The 16,410-nt window shown below is 42.9% G+C and overlaps 1 long non-coding RNA gene and 7 other non-coding genes across 8 annotated transcripts; 1 reads left to right on the forward strand and 7 right to left on the reverse strand.

Annotated features, from left to right (window-relative positions):
• Positions 1–2,000: 2,000 nt before the first annotated feature.
• LOC125536535 lies at positions 2,001–3,703 on the forward strand. The gene is made up of 2 exons (XR_007295074.1): positions 2,001–2,779; positions 3,236–3,703. It is a non-coding gene; the product is annotated as an uncharacterized LOC125536535 (long non-coding RNA).
• A 1,271-nt stretch (positions 3,704–4,974) lies between these two features.
• LOC125541854 lies at positions 4,975–5,053 on the reverse strand. The gene has a single exon (XR_007297697.1). It is a non-coding gene; the product is annotated as a small nucleolar RNA SNORD34 (small nucleolar RNA).
• Positions 5,054–5,160: 107 nt separating this feature from the next.
• LOC125541942 lies at positions 5,161–5,256 on the reverse strand. Its single transcript, XR_007297736.1, has one exon. It is a non-coding gene; the product is annotated as a small nucleolar RNA Z43 (small nucleolar RNA).
• A 229-nt stretch (positions 5,257–5,485) lies between these two features.
• Positions 5,486–5,606, reverse strand: LOC125541992. Its single transcript, XR_007297778.1, has one exon. It is a non-coding gene; the product is annotated as a small nucleolar RNA SNORD14 (small nucleolar RNA).
• Positions 5,607–5,670: 64 nt separating this feature from the next.
• Positions 5,671–5,816, reverse strand: LOC125541977. Its single transcript, XR_007297766.1, has one exon. It is a non-coding gene; the product is annotated as a small nucleolar RNA snoR2/U65 (small nucleolar RNA).
• A 57-nt stretch (positions 5,817–5,873) lies between these two features.
• On the reverse strand, positions 5,874–6,059 carry LOC125541944. Its single transcript, XR_007297737.1, has one exon. It is a non-coding gene; the product is annotated as a small nucleolar RNA Z112 (small nucleolar RNA).
• Positions 6,060–6,116: 57 nt separating this feature from the next.
• On the reverse strand, positions 6,117–6,211 carry LOC125541947. Its single transcript, XR_007297739.1, has one exon. It is a non-coding gene; the product is annotated as a small nucleolar RNA Z152/R70/R12 (small nucleolar RNA).
• Positions 6,212–6,422: 211 nt separating this feature from the next.
• LOC125541946 lies at positions 6,423–6,522 on the reverse strand. Its single transcript, XR_007297738.1, has one exon. It is a non-coding gene; the product is annotated as a small nucleolar RNA R11/Z151 (small nucleolar RNA).
• Positions 6,523–16,410: the final 9,888 nt, after the last annotated feature.

Consider the following 16,410-nt stretch of genomic DNA (forward strand, 5'->3'; position numbering starts at 1 on the left):
CCCTAAAAAGGGGTCTTGAATCCGCTTAGGGGATCTTCTAAGTAGGAGGCTCGGATCTCCGAGGAGAAGGTAAACAAGTGGATGAGCAAAGCTCTCACACGAAATATGAGCTAATCCTTAACCCTCAAATGGTGGAGGTGGAGGAGTATATATAGTCTAGGGTCATGAAGGGGTAAGTGAGGGCGAAGGGATACATGGGGTCGACCCGATACACTGTGCACAGACAGACGTCGGACGTCCGGTGGCTCGCAAGGGTCCGTTCGTCCGGTACTTGTCGGACGTCCGGCGTTTTGGCTCGGGAAAGCCATCGTCGGATTTCCGGACATGGCCGGTCATTCGGGCGCTGGAGGATGTCGGACGTCCGGTCAGCGTCGGTCGTCCGGTGGTTGTAGATTTCTGGCAGCTTCTTCTCTTGGTCCTTGTATTTGACGTCCTCGCTAGCTCGTCTGTTGGATGTGGTGGCTGCAAAAGTCAACTAATTAACGATTTCCTTGTGTTCAATATTTTAACGATTTCCTTGACTATAAAAAATGATTTCCATCAACTAAAAAAACCAATTGATGATTTCCCTTGCTAAAAAACTAATTAACTATTTTTCAACCCCTAAAAAAATACCATTTCCCCTATAAAATACTAATTTACTATTATTGTCTCAAAAGACTAATTACCTATTAGTTAATATACATGAGCAACATGCATAAAATGAAAATGAACTAATATTATCAAAATGGTTTTATTTGTATTGTTTTGTCTCAAGGTTTTATTCAAAAATTTCTTTTAGCCAATATGTTTGTCTCGAAATAGTCTTTCGTCCCACTTTATATATAAAGCAACACCCGAATAAAGTACATGGCCGAATGATACAAGACGGAGGGGCAGCTCCCATACAATGCCGAGTCACACGCGCCACCATGAGGTCTCCGGGACAAGCGTGACGAGCCCAACACCCTAGGTCTAGATCGGGGTATCACCAATGCCGCGGCGCCCGCCGTCCGCGCCACATCCCGGCAAGGGCACCCCGTCCCGCGCCACAGCGCCCACGCGAGGAAGCAACAAAGGGCTCATAGCAGCAGGCGACAACCAGGCTTCGCCTGGCCGCACCCCCTGGCGACGGCGAGGGAGGAGCAAGGAGAGACCCTCAGCGGCAGTCATGTTTGTTGGACATGTTTTAAAATAATCTTCTGACCCTCCCTAACATGTTTTAGCAGCACTCAACCCACGGGTAAAATAATTCCACTGCTCTTATTGGCATCTATGAAAGATGAAAGATAGGTGAACATATAGTTGTGCACGACCGACGACCTTGTGATTGTGAGCGTGCGATAGCGGGACATGCTGTAGTTACACAAGTAGCGTGAAAAAAAAACAAATCCACCAAAATAAAAATATACCAATAAAACTGATAAAATTAAAATAAATTAAGAAACCATTTTTTATGAAAAAATAGTTGTACAAATTAATACATGTATGGGGAAACATGTTAGCCAATATGAGTTCTTTTTCATTTTTAAATGTTGCTCGTGTATATTAATTAATTAATAGGTCCTGCCAAAAAATAATTAATAGGTAATTAGTCTTTTGAGACAATAATAATAAATTAGTATTTTATAGGGGCAATAGTTTATTGAGGGGTTGGGAAATAGTTAGGAAAATAGTTAATTTTTCTTTTTACCTGTCCAGCCGCTTGATGCATTAGTTTTTTTTTAAAGGAAAGCGTGATGCAGCTGAACGTCTGGGCTAGTTAAGATAGACTTTCGGTCAGGAGGTAAGCCTTTCTGGCCCGAGAGTGGACGAACTGCACGCAGCGGCAGCTGCACACAGTTTGTCTCAAAAAAAAAAGAGCTGCACGCAGTTATCCGGCCGGTCGCGCGCGGTGTGGTGATGCGTGCAGTTTGATTAGCAAAAGGAGTAAAATAGAGATACAACGCGTGATACATGCAAATACCCTGCAGCACGTCGACCTCGTGGGGTCCGGCCGTGGTACTTATCCGACACAAAAAGTGGGTGTGCTGTGCAAGACGTACAATGTGGGGGCATTGGTTTACTGTTCCGCGGGGCCGGCGATTTGGCCTAAAGCTATGTACGGACTGGACTGGTGGCGACACAGATTGAGCGCATGTGCTTCGTCTCGCACGAGCCCCTTTCCCGTTCTTGCTGGGCGAAGAACAAGCTGAGCCACAATAGCAGCCGGGTTGCTTCCTGTTCCGCCTGGATCTGCTCATGCCGATCCCTGGAGCGACTACGCCGGAGGCGTTGGACTCTGGGTTAGTGAATCCCTTCCTCTTGGTCAAAATCTAGATCTAACGAGCTCGCCCCGGTCGCCGGTGCTGCAGATCAATCTTGGCTGCTAGGGATCCAGTGGTGCACGAGGCGCCGTGCGTTTTGGGCGGGGGCGGCGACGCTGCGCCCGATTCGGCCGCAGGCTCGTCGGATTCGGCCGTCTGACCGGTCTCGCCGGGCGTGGGTCAGTTGGATCAAGGCGTGGCTTGGCCGATGGCGAGTTTTCCGAGGCGTCCTGCAAGACCTTCAGCTCTGGAGGCGGAGATGTGGCGTCCGGGTGCGCGACCCCTGCCGTCATCTCGCACAACTCCGTCCAGTCCAGCGGCCGCAGTGGCGCGGCGGATTCGTGCACGACATTCAGTTCTGGGGTCGTGGTCCTGCCGTCGGCACGAGTCGGCGACGAGACGCCGGCCGCCGTCTCGAGCTGCGCCGTGCAGTCCCTACGTCACAGCGGCCCGGCTTCGGCTAACACCACCATCCGCGTTGGCTGGAAGCGCAGGTACATACTAATTTTTCTGTCGCCTGGGGCAAATGTGTATTTTCTTGATCGCATTCATACGAGCTGATGAGAGAAGTTTCATTAGTTTGGTCAAATTGGGGATAAAGACTGGCGCTCAAACATCACTAGCTGAAAAGTTCTTAGTTTTCCTTAAGCCATACCCGGTCGTTCGTTTGCTGAAAATTATCATTGCCACTGCAGTAAAAATAATGGTTTAAGTTCCGTTGACAGAGAAGGATTAAACTGCTAGTACTGGGAACCAGTTGACTTGTATGGTTAAGTTACTTTGTCCAAAATTTTCATTCTCGCCGCTGAACATCCGTTTGTAGAAGTTTGGTCACTTTTTTTGCATCAGTCTGAATGTGTGATATGGGGGAGAATATAGTCTGAATCAATCCTGGCGGAAAAAGGTCCTAGAAATCGTTTTTGTAATTATGAACCCGTGTTTGGTTGCAGAAGCACGCGTGCCCCGGCATTATGCATCCCACAACCAAAAGTCGCACGGGCCTCCGTCCTGCGTCAGTTCCAAAACTGAATGATGAACAAGAAAACACAACGCAACAGCAGAAAACGGCAACATCTGATGGATGGGTGTTCAAAAAACAGACTTACTCCCTGGTTCAGGCACTTGTAAAAACGGACGCCAGGGTTCCGGTCTGTCCCGGAGACAAACCATCTAGTCCTTGTCCCGGCACACCTCGGGCACAGGATCAATGGCAGCAGGGACGGGGGTGTCCGAAGACGACGAGCGGAAGATGAGCTCTAGGACATCGCGGCACGGCGGCGTCGACGGAACGCGGCAACTCGAGGTGCTTGTGTGCGTGTTAGAAGGAGAACGGGCAAAACGATTGGTACTGTCCACAGCTGGTGCATGGGCCTTACATACATGCAGCTGGTAAAGTTTTTCCGTTACAGTGTTCATCACAACGGTAATATTGCGTCCTTCATCCTGCGCCCGCACAGTGCTCTGCAGGTGTGCGTCAGTCGCCCTGTCAGTGCACGGTACACCGAATACAGCAAATACGCAGCACAGCGCTCGCTTTCGCCGCTCTTATACGCCAAGTAGCACTCACAGCTGGTCCAAATCGCGACGCAGTACCAGCGGTGGATGCGCTGCGTGCAGCGCTGCACTTCTCTTTCTGGCCCATATCAATGTGCACGCTGGTGGTGCGTAATAAGCACGGCACTCTGCCGTGCCCAGAGGCACGGTAGAGGAGCCGGTTCTGGAGTCGAACGGCAAGGGGTGTGTTTGCCTCTGGCAAACAGCACATGCTAACCAGGGGGGCTCTGCCGGTTGCAATGGAGCATCGCTGGAGGCCCTCACAGCCTCCGGGCGGTGCTGCAACTCAAACGATGTTGCCTAAGCTGCTGGTTGCACTGCCCGTGCTGCATTGCAATAGAGCTTCGCTGGGATGAATCAGCGCTGTATTGAAGCTCCTTCGGTGCATTGATATGTCACAAGCTCTCATGAGTACAGACCTCTGAATAACAAACCCAAAAAGTCACAACTTACAAACAAATTACAGCTCTTTCCCTTGATATGCCATGCATGACCAAGTTCGACCAGCAGCCAAAATCAATTCAGCAATTATGTAACCAAGCACTGCTCGGTCGAGGACATGGAGATCAGACAGCTTTAGGGCGTGCAGCAGTCCACCAACTTCATCAACATATGAAGGTCTAGCAGAAGCTGCGGCAGAATCCAGATTCCGGAATAAATTGAGGCCCTGTTTGGTTCACAAGTCCTAGGGTTTTTTTAGTCCCAACTAAGTCCCTAAAAAATCCCTACCTGTTTGGTTCCTGAGACTTAAGATGGACTAAAAAAACCATATTACAACTATAAGTCCCTACAAGTCCCTCAGATTCTTATTTCATAAGTCCCAGGTGCCCAATTTAAGTCCCTATAAGTCCCTCTGTTTGGTTTAGATGGGACTTGGGACTTTTTTAAGTCCCTAAACCAATAAGTCCCTGGAAACAAACACCCTCTAATTCAGTTCCAACTGCACTAGACATACAGCAGAGCAAAAGTAGTTGTTGTAATAGCCATCAGATAGCAGCAGAAGACTATTTGTTCAACTGATCACAGTTAGACCATCTGAACTATGAATCTCCTCTGGCTGAAAAACAAAATTAAAATACTTGCAAAACAAAAAAGATGTTATATTTTTAAAATCCATTTATTCTTCTGTATTGGTTCATCCTCAGAAGTTGCATAAGCTTCTCATAGTATCAAACAATGTAGGCAATACAGTTCGCAACTCATCATAGGTATGAAGAACAATTTTTTAAAACAACATAAAATACTACTCAAAAAAATGAGACAACAGCCACCAAACATCAGACAAAATGAAGATCCCAAAAATGTGAAACATTTATTTGGAGGACTCAGAATATGGGTGGTGATATAGCAGTATGGTCGGCAAGGCAAACGAATGCCAGTTACGACGAACGAGACCAAATATCAATCTTCACCGTCCTCAACAAAAATCAAACAATTTCGTTCATTGTATCTAAAACCAGGTTATAAACTGCAAAATTAATGAGCAAATTGTGCATCTAATGGTAGTTTGTACAGCTGAAATTCATGGTTTTGCTAACATTCATTCATATCTCCAGCTGCTCTCTGCACAGCTACCTTATTCGTATATTCTACACAGAAGCATAAAGCAGACACCAAAAAAGAATATTAAATTGGGGAAATCAACATGGCTCAGACATCCAAGGAAGGAATTAGCAGCATTAGCTCTCAAGCCTGGCAGGGCGAAAGCTCTTAGACGGCAACTGCGAATGTTTTCAGAAACAAGCCTAAATTTTATCATCATCGCCAATGATTTACCCAAATTTCAAATCACCTACAGCAACTAGTACTATATTATGGTTATGCAATCAAAATGTGTAATCACAAAAAACGGCTCTGTGTACCAACTGATTCACAGCCACAGGTTCCTATCAAATGTGAAACGTCCAAGAACTCCCTCTCGGCACAATGTAGCATCTCCGGTCAAGGCTGTAGCTACCGGAGACGTGGCATCGGGCCCAATCAAAAACACCAAAACGATCTAGGTTAAGAGAAAGAATAGAAGGCGCTGCATAAGTCCCTCAGAGACCCGTTTAAAATCACGCACACAGCTGAATCAAGCTGGTGCAAATGGGTATTTCCATCCCAGACCAAACCACAGAGGTTATGATAAAGAGGACGGACACTTGCAGCGGCGGAGAAGCAGCTGCTGTTTACAGTGTCATACGGCACTTCCTATGGTCGAGAGCTCTTCACCGAGACGAGATGAATTCAAGAAACGAACGAAAACATACGAGGCAAGAACCATGTTAAAAGGGCGATGCTCAGTGGAAAGAGAAGTCGTTTTTGGTTTGAAAGCTCACGGCGACATATGCCACCACTGCCGAAAAACCTATATGAATCATCATCGCGTCGCATCTCAGGAAAACCAAGAAGAAAAGAGAAAGTGAGAACGGAAACATCGGAATAAAAAGGCCTCCATCGTGTGTAAGAGCATGATTCGACCAGCGGCGGATGAATCCGCCACACCGACATTTTGAGATGAACCATCACGACCCAACCTACTTCGATAAACGAAAAGAAATCACCAGAGAAGACAAGGGATCGGCAATCGAATTGGAGGGAAAGCTTCAGCGTGTGTAACAACATGAATCGATCAACGGCGGACGAATCCGCCTCACCGAAATCCGCTAAGATCCTCTCGGACCTGAATCATCACAAGCAATCCCCAATCATACACCAAGAAAACACGAAGATGGATAAAGGGAAGTACCATGGATGAAGGTTGGAAAGAAGTCGAGGCAGATTGCGGCTAGGGTTTCAGGGCTGGGATTTGAGGTTTGCTCTCGGTCTGACCAGCATATATAGGGGCAAAAATAGATCTAGGTTTCCCTTCGAGGCCGTGCAAGACGAAGAGAGATCTTCGCGCGTGGGCTGGGGTTGGGTTACGGGAGAGTCGACCGATTTAGAGTTCAATACGGCCCGTGGGTGGTTAGGGTGTGTGTTCGGTTTGGAGATGGACTTGAGCTAATTATGGATAATATTATGCTGGCCCGTGTGGGTGTGTGTTGGGCCCTGTTCAAGAATTCATCCGATTAACCAGTTAACTTGTCGATTAATCCCTACTCATAGGGTCACCGAGTAGCCGATAAACTGATAAATCGTCCGATTAATTGATTAAATAACCAATTAACTTGCCGATTAGCCTATTAATTCCTACTCGCCAGCCAACCGAACAGTTACCAGTTAACGATTTCCTCAACAATAGTGTTAGATTCAGGGTTGGGCTTGACCTAGTTATGGATAATATTCTATTGCCTCATGAAAGTACAGGGACCCCTAAAAAAATGAAAGTACAGGGGGAACCCGCTCAAAAAAACAAATTCGGCCCTCATTATGATCAACGTGCACCTAAACAATATTGTTCCAGCATGATATAAAATATACTAGCAGAATGTCGGTGTGTTGTTACGGGCTACAATGCATGTAAATAAAATAAACAAATGATTAAGGTCATCTTTAAGGTCGAAGCTCATTTTTTCCTCATACGTCCAAGCATGTTCGAACACCAAATAAGTGTCCAGTAGGCTCCCAAAAATCCAACCGCCTGTACCCCCAATTCAAACCCATATAGAGGGTTCTGGTTAACCGAACAATTCACCATGTTATCTCAAACACCTGGTCCCCACAACACTGGTTAACCGAACAATTCACCATGTTATCTCAAACACCTGGTCCCCACAACAAAAACACAACCCCACGACGCACTTTCCCTTTTCCTGTCGAACCCTTCCCTTCCCACTCGATTTCCCGCTAGAGCCCTATCCTTTAAAACCGTATGACGCCCACGCCACCTTCGTCATGGCACTTCTTTCCTTCACACCATAGAGCCCCCTCCCCACCAACCACCCCGCTCTCTGCCCTGATCCCCTCCCCCCGTGTTCATGTCGATCCGCCACCATCATCAAGGAGGACGAGGCGTGTGCCGCCCCCGCCCACAAGCCAAGAATACAGATCCAATGTCTTCTGAGAAATTGCCGCATTGTAACATACAGTTGAATGTCGTGCGTTATCACGAAACAAAATATGATGTCCATTATTGGGCTTGCAACTGATATGCTACCATGTCCATTATTAACTCTTGAAGTAATAAACCAATGCATTTACCTTTCGATCCTAACCAGAAAATTGTATGACTTGATCAAAAACAATATATGAATTGCTTGCTCATGCAATTTGCTTCAAAGCCATCTCTAATGAAATGCAATTTGCCATATTTTTTAAAGTAGGGAAATTATTCCGCTCATAACTGAATAGACCAATCCCAACCCCCGCCCCGCTCACTCTAAACCCTCACTCTTATAAAAAAATCCACTAACTCATGTTCTTAGTGAGCCAGTGATCGATGACGCCGCAGTAGGACAACAAGGGACAAGGACAACAACCACCTTTCTATCTTAGTTCTAGTACCTCCTAGTTCTAAATTGGACCCACCATTCATCCCGGGCTCTAACACAACAGTGGAACACAAAAAAAAAATCAAACAATGTACCAGCATTTTTGTTCTTCGAGCATGGAGGTGTGAGCTTTTCAAGTGGAGCGAGGCACTGTGATAAGAATACCAACAACTTAATAAAAGGGACCGGCTGTGTAAACTACAAGGAATATAACCTCCAAGGGAGTGAGTAAATAGTTTAACCTTTGTAATGCGCATACATTTACTGAGACATTTTCTTTCCAGTTTTTTTCCTAGAGTATGTGTAAGAATAAAATTTTATAGATTGAAGGTGGATTTTCATCCTAACGTGCATTTTCTATTCATGGTCAAGTACAGTTCTCTGCAATAACAAGCATAAATGGACTGAACTCAGTTAGAGTAAATGGCAAAAAAATGCCGAGTATAGTACAATTGTTGTTCATCTAAAATCATCACAGTATGAAAATTGTTCGAGCATATGGGATTAAAGTGTCAACTTTTTCCCCATAGTAAAAGAAGGGAGAACCAATTGGCCATAATCGCAATATGGACAAAGAAATAGGAAGAAAAACTTTACAGGATGCAACATGAGATGGAGAGGCATTCTAATAAAATAGGTCATTGCCCGTGTGTTGCAAATAGGGCATAAACAATTGTGTCAACCATGTATTTTAGTATTGTCAACTTATTTACCAACTCATCACCCTTTTTCTTCTTCCTCTACCCACCATCTCCGCCTATCTAATACATTCTTGCAACCATACTCAATGGCACATCCAGCTAACAATCAAATTTCAATATATTTTAGTAGATTCATAGAACTATATTGAGATGAATATGAAATATACATAGTTCTCAATAAATAAAGCTAATGGAAAGGTACATCTTGTTATAATTTACATTGAAGCTACATATAACCGAATTTTTTGTTGTGGTAACAAAGAAAAGAAAACTACCCCTTGACCAATTGTAAAAAAACTATGAAGAGAATCTTTAACAACCTAGAAAAGGCCTTGACCGCTGTATTCACTTGTTCTTCGCAAGAAATAATTTAGTATAGAGAATCTGTCACCATTTTGGGTCGTAGAGAGGTGAGTTTTTCTGAGCGGTAGGAGGAGGTTCCTCCCAGCTCCATTTGCAATAACCTACTGAGTGAATGATAATGCTGACTTGTTTGAGAAGTTGTTTGCTAACAAAAGGAAAGCTTAGAATATTTGATGTCTATATCAATTGGAGAATAGGTAAGCTTCAATATAACCCAGAAATAACTTGGCACGTTTGAATATAGTAGAGATTCTTTAAAACATGGTCATACATACTCACTCCGTCCCAAAATAAGTGTCTCAACCTTAGTACAACTTTGTACTAAAGCTAGTATAAAATTGAGACATTTATTTTGGGACAGAGGGAGTATTCATTATCAGCAATGATCAAGATGTACTTACTGCTACTATATTTTTTCTCAAACTTTGTTGGAATAAAATTACAGTAATTCACAAAGAAATTAAAGGTAAGTAGGTAGCTATTTAATGTAACTACTACAAAGATGTTCATATTTATTTTTGTAAACAGATGTATCAAATGGTGTATCAATTAATGAAATATAAGTACCACATACTTTGGACAAAGAAGAGACCCGCAGATAAATAACATGGTTAAAAAAACAAGTACTGAAATATAAGTGTTCCGCTTTAAGCTTGCTAGTAAGAAAAGGACCTCTAAAACAATAATTCTAATACCTCAAACCTCCTTATAGCAGTAAGAAAAATATCAGGAGATGGCTTGCTAGATTTCACCTCCTCACCCCCATGGCAACTTGATACATCAGGGCAAACACTTCCCAGTGGTTACAAGCCTTCAGTGCAAAATGACAAATATCAGGAGATGGCTTGCTAGCTTTCACCTCCTCACCCCCATGGCAACTTGATACATCAGGGCAAATAGTTCCCAGTGGTTACAAGCCTTCAGTGCAAAATGACATTCATGGGTTCTGAAGACATCACCAAGAAATATCAGGTTCTATATGATTCTAACTTACTGAAGAACATAGAGCAACGAAGAAAAGTGCAGTACATTAAATCAAGGCCAAATGATACATTTCATGCATAAGCGAGCAGAAAAATAAATGGTGTGTAACATTTTTTTCCCTTCCAATAGAGAGACTCTTCGTATATTTTAACCAGTGATTACTTCTTGTTACACCAACTAAACATAGTTCTAAATGCTACCAACATTTTTTATGAAACAAAGGACAACAAAAATTAACTCCCCTCGCATCGGAACTTCATGTCCTTTCAACTCTGAAATTCCAGAAAAGGTAAGCATACAATAATTTTATAGTGTATAATTATGCTAAAGAAGAACATGCTATGTGTGTCATCAACGCAAGTTGGCATATTATCATTGAGAGCATATATTAGTACACAGTGTGATGATAATTGGAACCGGATGTGCTATCAGCATGTCTTTCTCCTGGCGATATTAAACATCATGGTGCAACAAATTACAAATATTAGTGTTAACATAGGTTAATATATATTACTTATGTGTGCAGTTCAATATACTCTGAAAAAAAGTTGAATTATTCCTAACTATCACCATCAGATCTAGGCAAATAAGCATTATAATCACAGCCTGAGCCAGAACTTAGGATTGAGGAGGGATTGGGAAACCCTCAAAGAAAGGAAGAAGCTCACCAAAACACAGTTACATGCCCCAACTATCTCGACCTTGCGCTCAAAACGGCTTGAAAGAGTGATAAGGGATCAACAAGAGTGCCAGTCGCATAAAGCTTGTTCAGATTGCCAAGGCCTGGTTGCACTTGACAGCAAGACAAAAACTTGAAATTTGGAGTCCGAATGTGGTTAGACAATCTGCAATAACCTCATATTGATTTTGATCCGACATGTGCATTAAACATAGCATGGACCATGATTGAACAGAGCGACCGCTGCAAAATAAATGTATAACAAGAGCGGGCAGCATCAACATGTAATAGACGTGTATTGTTATCTATGAGTGTTGTCGCTAGTGAACGCATACAGTTGCAGTTGCACTTCTGCAACCTAAAGGGGAAAGAAAAATCCAGTTGTTAACCCAAAGGACTGGAAAAAATTCATTACAAAAGAAAAAAAACAGCTTTCCTAAGTTCACTTGCTGGGTGAAAAAATCAGCTATTATAAAAGTGAGCTCCAGATTTCAGCATGTATCATGCAGTTTTGTGTATATGGTTCACACATGAAAAAAGGATTTTGGCCAGTGCTAGGACATGGCATTTGTGGCCTCATAAAAGATTAGTTTGTGCTATCTTCAGGACAAAATGGGCACGTGAGTTACCAAACCAGAAGGGGAGGCCATGAGTATAGGTGGACTGAAACTTCTTGCTCGGTTGGAGCTTAATGAATCTGATCAATAGAAAATGATTTAATTATTTGAAATTAGTATACTAAAAAATGTAAGGTACATTGCAGAAACAACAGATTAGCAAAATTCAGTAATGCAAAACCGAACCCACCATAGGGGAAGCATAGAAAGAAAATCATCGTCTGAACCCTATTATCCTAATCCACCTACAGATCCAATTTATATGCATCATGCCATGGAATTTCCAAAAGCATGGCTGCAGCCGCTGGCAATGATGTTGACCCAATGGTGCTTGTGCGGGCGAAGTACATCGCTGTTGGGCTTGTCGCCGAGGAGTTCTGCAACTCACCGCAGCCTCAGGTTGAGAAGGTCAAACCCTTAGGGTGGGATTGGATCCAGCTTCCCCGTAGCATCAGAAGTTCGAGTCCATCGCAATGATGTGCTGCACGACGACGAAGGACGGAGGATGAGAGGAAGATCGGCGAGGAGGTATCGATAAGGAGAGGCAGCAAAAGCGACGTGGGCCGGTGGTGTGTTGGCGGGTGCGAGGGGACATTGAGGACAGCGGCCAGCGTCGTGCGCGAGAGCACGATGGCGCATGCGGAGGAGCCAATCGAGCGGCGGGTGTGGCTGGCAGCTGCTAACCCTAGCGTGCCGTGCTTTTGTTGACACAGAGACGTGGGTTGGATCTCATTCTCTTGCAGCGCTTGGCCCATGTATGGGTGTGCGGGCACGGACGAACCGACGACCGTCAAAGAAGCGGTAAAAGAATCGATAGCGGGGATGCCTTCGATCGATGGTACGTTGGGCAGGAACGAACGACATACTAAGAGTAGAGATTAGGAAAGGTAACAATCGATGCGTTAGGAAAGTTAGGATTTTGATTTGATTTTTATGAAAATAAGGTTTTATTGTTTGGTAACGTGATATTATTACATGCTTGTTTGTGACGTGCCTAGTTAGGAAAGTTTAAAAATTAGGATTTGGAATTGATTGTGATGAAACTAAATTTTATTGATTGGTAACGCGCTATCAGTTCCTGCCCGTTTATAACGTGTCTAGTTAGGAAACTTTGGAAAGATTAGGAAAGTTTTTATTCTGAGGGTAAAAAAATCAACGTGAGGAGAGATGCTGATGGGATGTGAGACGAAAATAAACCGGACGAAAATAAACCAGACGAAATATAACCAGACGAAAATAAACCATGGGCGCAATCCTACCAACTCAGACATTAGTAGTAGAGATAATCGAATGCACCAAGCAAATATATTTCTTTTCTTGTGACATCAACCAAATGTTCAACATGTCTTGTGACATAGGGTTGGCTCCATCTTGACCACTATACACCCTCCATTTCCTTTTCGTTGACATCTCCAAACACACACTCCACTCATCTCTTTTCCATTCGCATCTCCTTGTACACCGTCCACAAGTCCTTTCCATTTACGTCCATGGCTCCCACCAAGATGGTGAATTGATAATGAAGAAGAAGGGCCATGTAACAAGCTATAGCATTCTCCAATATTTAGCAACCACGACGAACAGGGGCGGAGCCAGGCTAACCCAACGCCTCGGGCCTGCTTCAGAGCTACAGTGTTCAACAGTGCTCAACAGTGCAAAATCGCTACAGTCCACCAAAGAAACAAATCCTCATGCCCCGGGCCCAGGCCCCCCCGGCCTGGGTCCTGTCTCCGCCACTGACGACGAAGATGGAGTGGCAGTGTCTTCATTTGGCACTATTATCCATCAACTCGGAAGAAAAGACGAGGAGCAACATATGTGTGCATGTTATTTTCATTGGCATAACATTTTAAACAAGTGTGCAATCCTACCAATGCGATGGAATTATTTATATGTCCTTTTACATCCAGGGGTCAACCAGTGCAACAAAGATACAACATAACACATATTTATTTTCTTTCCCATCAACATGATATTGCCATCATTAATATGTAAATATGTACACATAGGTAAAAACAAGCATTTGGAACTGGAAAAAATTATTAGCCAAAAGCTATGCCTGAAACAAATGGACCGGATAGCTTTGTTAGTGTGTTCCAACAATGCAAATAAGAGCACACAGGAAGGAAATACATTTTAAGCCTTCATACATTTTCTGATACTAAAAGAGAGCTCTCTCACTTCAGAGATGATCCTATTATGAGAATGCTAAACTGAGTGATGTATCTAGAGGTATTGATTGAGATCAACTCAACAGGATAACTAAAACTTGACAATAGTCATTTTGTTATGTTAGGAAAGTAATACAGACCAAAAGAACATGGTAAGAAAGTGAAAGATTTAACTTAACTTTACCATGACTTCCGTAGATGCAAAACCAATTTCAAGCCTGAATGGTTTAACTAAGCGCTTCTCTTGTCTTTTTTCCTTCATCAATATCACCCTGCGATGAAGAATATCCCATTGCAAAATTCTAACATATGAAAATAAAATGCCAACAATTAATTTTAAGTAACCGACAACATAATCTCATTACTACTGTATAGTAGCATAACAACACCTTAAATTAGGCTAAAAGCAGTGGAAATGTAGCATCACCTAGTCTAGACAATCAGTCTTCTGAACAACAACCGTCATCAGTGGAGGAGCACAAGTAATCAAATGCAATGAGGGAATAGGTACTACTTATAATGGATAAAAACAGGATGTAAAATAAACATAAATTCCTTGGATATGATATATCTATTAATCAAAAGAGAAGCTGAATTGTTGTGCAGGGTGATGAGCTTCCTACAACACAATACGATAGAATATGTTGTTGGGGAGGGAATAATATAAGGGCAAAACAGAAAGTAATCCTGAAAATATGGTGGTTCCGTCCTTCCATGACATACATCAGCACAAAATAAAAAAATGATCATCATCCCACTAATTGTTGCTCCACATTCGTATATGTCTATGAGGAAACTCAGTTAACCAGCTCACTTGAGCTCATGCTTTGCTATTCCCTACAATTATAGCCATTATCAAATGAAAGTGTGTAAATTAAAGGTGGACAATATTAATTAACTATAGATGCCATACAACCATTCATATAATGAATTTCTTTCGAATAACATAATCTCGGTCACTGCGAGTTCTCGGCGGATCCATACCACATGAAGGGGAAAGCTGGTATGTGGACTCCAACCAATGGACTCAAGGGAGGTGATATGAGGCTAGAGGAAAGGGAGGACGTGAGGCGATAAAAGACCTTACTACTATCGACCCTCACACCTAATGAGCAATATGCTACAGTAGACACATGGTTATGTCATTGTTCAATAGTACATCCAAATACTATCATTTTATCTATACAATCGCATGACTTACTGCTATTGCTTTGTACTATCACTTTATCTATACATATCAGTAATGGTTAATCATACATGGAAATCAAATTGAGTACAAACACATGTACTTGGGTGAATTTGAGTACAAACACACGTACACACGACAGGGAAAAAGCATCAAAGCAATTGTCAAGAAATCATTAGTTGCGCATTAACCAATTACCCATGTCTTATTTGGCCGGTGCAGTATCTCCTGTCAGTTCCCATGGAGCCACAACCACAACTCGCCGCTATCGCCCACCGACGACTGAGGTCTGATATGAGGGGAGAGATCTAGAGCAACGCGCGGGATTGGCAATTTGTTATTAAGGAATATCTTATTTTATTTTGGAAGGTTATCGAGAAAAATCTCATGTGTGTCTTTTAGAAAGGTGATATCACACGTATGATGTGATTTATGAATTCTTAATTACCTATCATTTATGTGATTGAATTAAAGCCGCACCTGCTAAAGCAAGAACGAAACAAGATGTCCCCCTTTTATGGGATTTGGTTTTTTAATGAGAGGGAGAAAATCCGGTGGGAAGGGACGGTGGGAGGTGAGACGAAAAAATCAGACAAAAAAACTGTAGAGGGGAGGATACCAACTCCCCCTTTAGGAGTAGAGATACCAGATAGATAGACGAGTCTAACAAAAAGACACACACTTCAGTACATCAAAAATAAATATAGAACAAAGCGTTGAGCTAAGTAGCAGAACAGAGAAGTATTCAATATAGTTTTCAGATAAGGGAAATGGGCGATTTCTTTGGAACATGCAAAGCACATGAAGTAAATTGACATGAAGAAATTAGAACCCATCAGCTCGGTAAAAACACATGATTTTGTTGACCCAGTTCAAGTTACTGGCACAACTCTATGTATGGTTGGAGGGCTTAGCCAAAGCTCAGAAGACACAAAAGTATTACCCTATTCTCTTCGAGCTAGGTTCACTTAGAAGCCGCCCAACTACTCAGGGTAGATATTCTGGTGATCTTCAAACCATCACCGACTTGCCCTTTAACCAGCCCATAGGCCAAAGGCTCTGAAAAAACACCTAACTGTCTGGAAGATGTAAAATCTTCAAGATTAACAAGTCTTTAGTGAACTTTGATCAGTTTCTTCATTGATGCTCACTGGGGTTGCTATTAGGATTCGCTCAAATTCGTCAGGAGAATGAGTTGCTTGGCTAGCACCTATCTCAGTTCACGCGAAGCAGCGAACCATTTTGAAGGAAATATGCCCTAGAGGCAATAATAAAGTTGTTATTTTATATTTCCTTATATCATGATAAATGTTTATTATTCATGTTAGAATTGTATTAACCGGAAACTTGATACATGTGTGTATACATAGACAAAACACCGTGTCCCTACTAAGCCTCTACTAGACTAGCTCGTTAATCAAAGATGGTTAAGTTTCCTGACCATAGACATGTGTT

The sequence above is a fragment of the Triticum urartu genome, chromosome 2, assembly GCF_003073215.2.
Source record: "Triticum urartu cultivar G1812 chromosome 2, Tu2.1, whole genome shotgun sequence".
Taxonomy (NCBI): domain Eukaryota; kingdom Viridiplantae; phylum Streptophyta; class Magnoliopsida; order Poales; family Poaceae; genus Triticum; species Triticum urartu.